This window comes from Misgurnus anguillicaudatus, chromosome 21 (assembly GCF_027580225.2).
Source record: "Misgurnus anguillicaudatus chromosome 21, ASM2758022v2, whole genome shotgun sequence".
In the NCBI taxonomy this organism is placed as follows: Eukaryota; Metazoa; Chordata; class Actinopteri; order Cypriniformes; family Cobitidae; genus Misgurnus; species Misgurnus anguillicaudatus.
Window position 1 is genome coordinate 10,828,526 of NC_073357.2, and position 10,126 is coordinate 10,838,651.

The window sequence follows — 10,126 nt, forward strand, 5'->3', positions numbered from 1 at the left end:
AATATTTTGTTTTTTTAATACCTTTTATTTGATAAATATATTTGACAGACAGACAGACGTAAATGTTTACCAATAGCATTGATTTATATATTAAAAAAAAACTTCGGAGTGTAAGGACAAAAAGGGCATGTGTTCTGCACAGGTTGAGCCCTATCTGTGCACGTGCCTGGTACCATGATGCTAACCTCATAATAAATATGATCCTGGGATAAGCAGTCTGAATGAAGGTTGTTATGGCTTACAAATACAAGTTTCTGTAAACCCACCACTCCAATGGATAAAGTGAGTTGATTTTCTGTGTTTAAATCTAAACTTAAGATATTCTTCTTTAACAAAGCATTCACGTAAAATGTCCAGTAAATGTATATTCCGCAATAGTTAATATGTCTAAAACAAAGCACTCACATAACTCATCTGGGTAATATACTTATGCCGCAATAGTTACCCTGCCTGGAACCAAGCTGACTTAAACCACAATACTGTATGACACTTGCATTACATGTGAACGGCCCCTATGCTAATAGTATTCTGTTTCTCTCTCCCTGTCTCGTCCTTGACCCCAAGGACAATGAGACAAACAAACCCAGTTCCTGCTGCTGTGAAGGTCATCACACCACTGATCTACTGACCGTCCTTCATATTTGTATCTCTCTCAGGGGTTTTTCTCTTCCTAGGAGTTTTCCCCCTGGACTAGCCAGGAGGGTTTTTCTCCTAGGGGTTTTTTCATCCACTGGAGAGTCCGCCACCTTTGGCTTAACTAACTACTTTAATGTATACATTACATTATTACTAAGCTCACTTTTCTATGCTTTTCCTACATCTATTAATGTAAAGCTGCTTTGAAACAATTAACAATTGTGAAAAGCGCTATATAAATAAAATTGAATTGAATTGTGTGGTCTGCTATCCAGTAAGGCTACAAATCATTAATATCTTTAAGTACTGTATAAGCCACATATGTTAGGACATTTGGTGATTTCAGTGCTCCTGTTACCATTCTGTAGCCTACATGTGGCCTCCTCTCTTTGACTTGTGAAATAAGCTGATCAAGTTCTTCCTCAGTTCATGTAGAGTACAGTCCTGACTATTAGGTTGTTTTCTGCCATCCTCCTGAAGAGTGTACCTCAGGAAGCTCCTAGTAATTCAGAAAGTGTTTTAACAGGAAGCCCAGTCTCCAGTAGACCCTTGGATGGCCACTTGTACTTTGTTTTTCCACCTGAACTACTATGGAACGTGTCATTTGTGCATGTCTGTATTTGTGCATTATACAGCTCAGTTAATCATTTGGTCACATTCTGAGACACATGAATATGCTGAGCCTAAGCATCAAGAAATGCAACTTCCTGCCTACAACATCCATGTAGTCAATATATATAACTCCAATAAGTTGTGGAAGCTGAAGTGCATGTGCAAGTAGTCTTTTCAGAAGTCGATGATGTAGTACTTCCTTTTAAAGGGAAACTTGACCCATTTGCATTAAGCTTTGTATCGTTAGAACCCCGGTCGTGCATCATTCCCTCAGTTACACCTGAGACGGGAGAAATACTCATTTTAGTGAGGCACTTCGTCTTTCAATGATGTAAAAATCATAATTTTGTGTCATTTAAAGAAGGAAATGCTGTATCTCTGTTGAGGGTGAAAGGCTACAGACACTCATTCCTCATTTTTACAAGGTGGGCCTATGGGTGGGACCCACTCACCCTAAAGACCTATTACAGATCAGTGGGTGGGACTGAGGCTGATATAACACAGATGTAATTACAGTAAACAAGAGACAAAATGAAAATTGTTAAAACTAAATAAACATTTAATATGCATACCCTTTTTTAAGTACTTGGAAAGACATTTGTACTGCGGATCTGAAACCGCACGTTACTGTTTGAATAAGACTTTGCTACACACCAGGCCAGAGTGTTATTGTGTGTAACACAATGTAACATCACGTTTAAAATTAAGTCATGATTGGTGTCTGTCAGACACAGTGATGGCTATTTTCTTTGTTTTACTAACGTGGCATTTATGTACACAATAGCATATCTGAGCCGTGTTCCGATTAATGGGAGTGGCTTGCGGAGCTGTGCATTGTGGCGCATAGTTGGAGTTGTAGTTTTTCATACACATTTTGACTACAAATATGACCCACTTTCAACAAAGATTAATGTTCCTATCGATGAAATGGCCCTTTAAGAGAAATAGAAAATAGATTTACTAACATATTTTTTAAAATATAAAATAATTGTTTACATATGAAACATAAAAACAGGTAAACATGAAATATTTATAACATCCCTTTAAAGGCGCTCTAAGCGAATCTGTGTGACGTTACTTTTTGTTGATGTTTGAACTGTTTTCAACGTAGCTAACTCCTCCCCCTACCTTCCATGCTTTCATGAACTCGCCTAACCCCCACCCCCAAATCCTTCTTGTCATTTATTGGCTGGAACACTTTGTTATCGTTTCTGGTAGTAGGTTTGGCCACTTTGTTTTTATTGCAGTTTGTGGAGCCTATGCTGTCTACAGAGATCTCGTTTTTTTACAGTTTGATCAGCGGACAAGCAGCAAGCAGAGATGTTGTATGTAACAAAAAAATCTTTATGGTCTAAAACGCGTGAATTTGCTTAGATCACCTTTAAAGGGGTCATGAATTTGTGGTTTTTACATTCAAAAACATCAAAAGCAATAAGTAATAGGCTATTTTGTAACAAATGGTTCGTTTGAAGAGGTGGGCCGCATTGAAGACCTGGACGTACTGTAAACACTCACTGCTATGATTGGATAGCTTCATTCGCCGTCATTACATGTGGGGAAATGTTTTAAAACATTAATGTGTAAAAACAGCAGCCGAACACATATATGTTGGAGCCACAAAAGATTCTGGGTGCTAAAGATGATACACATAAATGACAATACATACAGTAAAGTAGAAACAAAACTTTAAACTCGACGTGACTAAATTACCGTAAACAACACAGTAAGCCCGCATCAAAATCTAAACCGCGGCTGATAAATCCTTATCAATAACTTTGTATATTTCTATTGCGCTTGTGAGGTTGCTCTTACATACACATAAAGTTACATACCAAAGTTATATGATAAAAAAGCTTTGTTGAGTGTTTCACCTTTCAAACGCAACTTGCCTAAATTACGGTATACAACACAGTAAGCAGGCATCAGAATCTAAATTGCGGCTGGTAAGTTCCTTATCACTAACTTTGTATATTCCACCTTTATTAATCATTTAATGTTTTTAGTAAATTTAAACAGTCAAACATACATGTTTAGACAGATGTAACAACAGGACATCTCTTACACAGCAATAGTGAAACGCAGCGTTATCTTAAATTAAGTAAAATGTTTTACTTACTGTGTATACGGCTGTGTCATTTTTGTCAGATACAATATTAGTGGTGCTTTTAATTAGTTATCGACCGATATATCGGCCGGCCGATACATCGGGCCGTTTTTAGCAGGTTTTAGGTGTATCGGCATCGGCCAATACGCGGCTTGCGTTCGCCGATAGTTTTCCCCCGGCATTAATTACAGACAGGCGTCCACAGGCAGCTCTGTGTTGCTGGAGACGCTGCTTGCAGCCCGTGCATTGCCCCTCCCCCCACTAGCAGAGCGGAGCGCTGCAAGCCTGCTCTGGTTAGTTTTAAACTTTCAAAGCATCTTTTAACTGTTTGACTGAAATATTGCCATATACTTTGAAAGTGTAAACACGTTGGTCTATATGTGCGTGCAACCATAGCTAAGAAAGTTTGGTGGTCCAAATTGAAAACGCAAATGTCTATAAAACTGCTTGCCATTGTATTTAGGGAGCTTCAAATAGCTTTTAGGCTAACCGTATGGATACGGCAGCTGTTATGAACACTAGTCATAGGATTAAATAATGCTGATGTTGTCTGTGATTCCGTGGTATTTGTAGGAGTTTTATTCAACAACCACCAGTCTGACGTTTGGACACGTGCTCATATTGCCGTAAGCGAACGCATTATGATGTAAACTGAATGAGCAAAAGCAGTATCGGCTCCAAATATCGGCTTAAGTAAATCGGCAGCCTGTATCAGTCATCGGCTAAGGCTGATGGAAAAAAATCAGTATCGCTATCTGCACAAAAAAAAATCCATATCGGTCGATCCCTACTTTTAATCACAGTCTCTCTGCAAATCCAGCATCGACTTGTGGCTTCTTTGAATGAATCCGCGGTACACAAAGTAAACAAACACTCCCCACGTGAGCTGGAACTTCTTCAAACACAAACTTTAACCACGCATTCCTTATGTTATGTTCTGAGCCTCCAAGTTAAGGTATACAGCGTCTGTGTTGTTCCCAGATGGTTCTTCCACAACCGAAGACTCCATTTCCATGGTTACTCATAACAGATCACAGCATCAAAATAAAAGTCTCTCAGGAAAAATTTATTTAAAAGTCATTTTGGTTACATTTGGCAATTTTTAAAGACATGTTTACTGATTGTTGAGACATTGCATGGTTTGTTTTGCCCCTGGCCCTAGGCCTGGCAAACTCGATTCCTTTTAAGGATCCGGGTTATTGTGAGTCACTCACTAAAGTGATCCGGGTTGTGTGAGTCAATTGAGTCAGTATTGCTAAATCGCCAAGGAAACTCAGTACAGACCCACTTGTAACCGGTGCGACTCAAGATTCTCAGAGCCGGAAACATTGCAGACTCGCAGACCATGGGACTCATGAGACTTCACTCAGTCTACAGATCCACTAACCGGCTTAGTTCGCGCGAACTGACTCGAGATTCTCACTCAGAGCTGGTAACATTGCAGTCTCGTGTCTGCAATGTTTCTGGCTCTGACTCGAGACAGTTCGCACGGATCAGCTGGTTACGAGTTGAGATATTCTAGAGTCAGAGCCGGAAACATTGCAGATTCACATGTCTCTCGAGTCCGCAATGTTTCCAGCTCTGAGTGAGAATCTCAACCAGTTATGAGTGGATCTTTAGAGCGAGCGAAGTTTCATCAATAATGTCACAAGAGGTTTGTGTGTGTGGTGGCGCTGTTTATGATTTTCATTGAATTGTAGTAGGACTCAACTGATCCGGGTTAATGATACTAGAGACTCGCGACTCATGAGTTAATTTAAAGATCCGGGTGAAAGATCAGAGTGAGTCACGACTCAAACAGGTCTACCTCGCCCACACGTGTGTCATGAAAGCTGTGGGCGGGGCTACAAAAGTGGTCGTTGTATTTGGGGAGGTGTTTCAATTCTACTCTGACATCATATTTCGGCACATTCCTGAACCAAACGTTTTCTTGGCTTGGTACCAAAAACTGTTACATTTTAGTAAAGAGGACGTTTTCAGTTTTGAAACTTGCAGGATGTTCATTTAACTCTTTCCCCGCCATTGACGAGATATCTCGTCAATCAAGAGAAAACGCTTCCCCGCCAATGACGAGTATTTCCGTCTTTCCGCAATACCGCTATTATCCACTAGGTGGCGCCCTTCCGCAACTTTTTAAATCCGGAAGTATTGCCCTCTGGCAAGCTGCTGCATGGTCCGTGTCTGTTTTAAAGATCGCTCTGAATGGGATCTCTATGAAAAGTCCGTCACAAAAATGGAATTATCTCTGCTTTTTGCTCAAAATGTGGTGTTTTTGCAGAAACCTACCCATATTCAAAAGCTGGTTACAAAAGAACTACTCAAGGTAGGATGAAACGTTTTTTTTTTGTTTGAAAGCAGAGGGTCTGTTCGTTCATTTGGTATATTGTATGTTGATATATCTGAAGAAGAACATTTTCTGGAAGGCATTAAACTTTGGTGAAAATCACGAAAAACGCTCGCGCTGGCTGGCAACTTTTTAAAAAAATGCTGGCGGTGAAAGAGTTAAGTATGATGACCTCTTATATAACAAATTATCAAGTTAAAATTGATTGTTTGATTCCCCGCTCCTTTAATTAATACTTAAAGCAGGGTTTATCAAATCTTGCCCTATTGAGTTAGCCTAACCTGACCAAACAAGGTAAGGCAAGATAATCAGGCAAGAAAATAAAGTAATTATTTAACGAGAATAAAGTAATTATGTTATGAACGAAAAAGTCGTTATTTAACAATAATAAAGTCAATATAACGAGAATTTTTTATTTTAAACTCGGAAAGCTCGCTCCAGTAGCCATACATTTCTGAGGGACTGAGAGCAGTGAATTATTTAATCCAGGTAGGCTATGATTATATGTTGCGCCTGTCTGAAAAGCTCTTAAAATAAGCAATTGAACAATTTACGGAGCGATTTACATTAATTTCCTCTTATGCACGCATAATGAACGGATTTAGTAAGATCTGATGCCACTACAGTATACAGTACATGTATAAAGATCTGGGATTTTATCTAGGCCTATATCTTAACAGGACAGTAAGGTTGACAAAGTTTTAGATGTCAACATAATATCACTTTGACAGGCTCAGGGGAAGCAGAATGCACAAATATGTCCATCAGCACAGTGACAGAATTTTTGCGAGGCCGTGGTTTTTCAGAGGATATACTTTTACTTCTGGAGGAAGAAAAGGTATTCAGATTGAAAATATCTTTACTTTATCATTAAACACTGAATGTAATTATTAATGTAATATTGTACTACTGCAAATACAACAAAATACATAGCCTACAGGATTTTTTCGATTAATTAAAATTTAAGTCTTGACCTGATTTTAATTTTATTTAAATCGGGGAATCGATATTTTCAATGTAAGTTGGTTACAGTCAAAGTGAAACAGTACAGACACCATCTAATTACACAGCAGGGTTATACTGCATAAAAAAATCAATCGGCAGCCGTTGGGTTTATTATTTTATGTGCTTATGTGGGACAAGTATACTAATATATGGATTTCTCACTGCTTGCGCACGCAACCGAGAGGCAGAAAGAAGAGACGTGCCTTGTGTTGTAGGCTAGTATTGGTGTCTGTAAGTCAAAATGCCAAGGAGTTGTTGCGTGGATAATAGTACCAACAGAGCCAGTGCTGGGTGCCTGATGTTAACATACCAGTAGATGCGACTATTACATTACTAGCCTAACAATATAATTCATACATGTATCACAGTAACACTGTGGTTTTCCGGGGGAAGTGCCCATAAAAAGAAGTGATACATATAGAAACCCCTGAAACGTCAGCTGGGCCTGTAATACTCTGAAATACTCTGAAATACTGTAATGCGTCCAACTGCTTTTTTGACACTTTTCCTATGTTTAGCATGAGGAAACAACTCTATAACTGTGTTAATAAGTCAGAATGCATGAAATACTATTGAAACACCACTTTAAACAAATCATAGTAGAATGTTATGAATAGTTAAAATATAAATAATGCCTAGTCCTGGATTAATCTAAACCCTGTCCAGGAAACCACCCCTTTATTATCTTGTTTTTTAACCCACAGGTTGACAGAGATCTTGCTAATGGATGATCCAGCTTTGGCCAACTATATTCCCTCATATTCCTATTTTTGCTGCAATCAAAACCCTCCTTCCAAAAGGAAAATGGGTCTGTTTGGAAAAAATGAGAGAAAAGATTAAACTAAGGCCCTGTTAATATTAGAGCATTTGCGTTTCAAAACGATATTTTAAAATGAAAACGATCTTCGTTTATACTGGCATTTCAAAAAGAATCTTCATCCACACTATACACCACCATAAACGCATGAAACATGACCAATCACGTAACTGGGCATGCGCATAAAAGTGTAAAATAACTTATTACTCTAATAATAGCTTACCTTTGCGCATTTATGCAGCCTAGGGGTGTGCGATTTTTACAAAAATTCATACCTGAGTCCTTTGCTGGAAACTACAACAGACACTATTTTTGAACATATAAAAAGTCTTATACTGTTGTAGCTTCCCCCTACAAAATATTAATATGATTAATAGGTTAATTTTTTATTATTAATTTTATAACTAAACAGAAAGGTCTTTATGATTTAAAAAGAAAGCATGAACAGTAGTGAACAGTACTAAACGAACTTGAAGCAAAAATACATTTCAGCAAATGCAAACTTCAATCAAACATAGTTAGAGGTGAAGTATAGCTTTAGCCTACAGAAATGCTTATTGCATTAATTTTTAAAAGTGTGCGAGGTCCGTGCACATCCTCCGCTAGCAACACGAGCATTAAATATTAATGACGTTGAGTTTATTGTTTTTATTAATTTATATTCACAAAACGTATCAACAAAACATCGATTAAAATTAAGAGACAAATTATCTGAAACGAAATTCATTTTAAAGTAGAAAACAAAACTTAAATTAAACTCGAAAATAATGTCTGCCCCATTACAATTCTCCCTTCATATTGGCCTTTACAACGCCCTCTATGGCGTTTAAAATTACGGTCTATCTTTCGTAATAAGCTAACTAAATTTAAACAAAACATAAACACATTACAACAATATTCAAACCCAGCAATACTCAAACATAAATATAAAATAGACGTTATCTATAAAGATACATGTTAAAACAATCCGATATAGCGTTTATAATAGGTGGTCGGTAGATGTTTACTATTTTTGGCAAAACCTCCGTTGCAAACCTCTATTTACCTGAATAAAATAATTTATACTTTGAAAATGATACGCTGCCACGTTAACATCGGCTGTTCGTTTACATCAGACTACGTTCATTTACACTCAGCGCAACATCTGAGTTATCAAACTAAAACAGGGTCTGCAGCGTTTGCGAACGAATCCGTTTATGAGGGTCGAAAACGGTGATGTAGTGTAGATGAAAGGCGTAAACGTAGCAAAAGTAAAGCGTTTTAAAGGATAAACGCATTAATGTAAACATAGCCTAAGAAAACCATCAACAAATAAACCCCAATCTGAAGGGACACCTGAAACTTCTAAACCCAAATCTCGAGGCAAAGCAGAAAGCGACAGATTGAAATTGGCTGGATTCATACAGATAACAAGGAAACAAAACAAGGAGGAACAAAACAAGGAGGGGGTACTAGAAAAGTTACAATGGACATTATTAATGCAGGATACAGTGGAAATTCTAGTAAGGGAGATGAATGTAAATTCTCATTTGAAGTTAGTTGGTAAAATATTTGAGACCAAATTTGCGCTTCTACATAGCTACTAAGCCAAAAGAGTCAATTGACAGTAGATCAGATACTGACTCTGAAAATAATGATGATACAAGCATAATCTCACTGCATAATGATTACAGTGATGATTTTGCAGTCCCTTTTGCAATGCCCAATACCTCAGCAGATTGGCCAATAGTCACAGATCTTCCAGTGGTATCTGACCAGAACATTACATTAGCTGAGGAGATTTTCATCATTGCAGATAATGTAGTGGATGGCCCACTTAATATTGCTGATCCTGAAATCACCATTGGTCATCAATCAGGAGAGGAAACTAACCTGAAAAACACACTAATATATGTGCCACCAGAAACACCAGAAATTGGCATTAAAACAAAACAAATAATATAATACATTATGGAAATTGTCTCCATGACATAATCAAAGAACTTTCTGAACCAGAGACTTTGACCAAGCATCTGGTGTTTAGACGCCTATTGCCAGACAATTCAGAGGAAGCTGGGTGTGGGTCAGGAGTTGTCAGAGATATACAGATATACAGTAATTTCTGGGAGGAATTCTATGATCGATGTACACTTGGAACCACATTTAAAGTTCCTTTCATCAGACATGATTTCCAGCAGACACTTGAAAATGTTTCATTAAAATTTTGTTGGCAACATTTTTCTAAAAGGTTACAATGACTGCCACTACATTCCAAAGCTAGCACCTCCTTTAATAGGGGAGATGGTTTTTGTGTTTAAATTTGTGTTCGTTTACGGATTAGCATAACGATATAGTTACTACGTCTACACCGAACGTGTGCTTAAACTAATTCTGTTGTAAACCAGTTGTTTATGTTGGTTATTTTGGAAATGTTATTATTTACTTTGTACTGCAAAGTTTTCTCACTGGTGAATGACACATGAGATGTGACCGTTTGATCTGTGCGTGTTCATGTGTTTTGAAAGAGGCGTGGCTTTGGGATGGCGATTTGACTTGAGCGTGGGATCGTGATTTCATTGCTAGGCGTATTTCAGAGCATCGCAGTACAATCCGATGTAGAAATATGAAT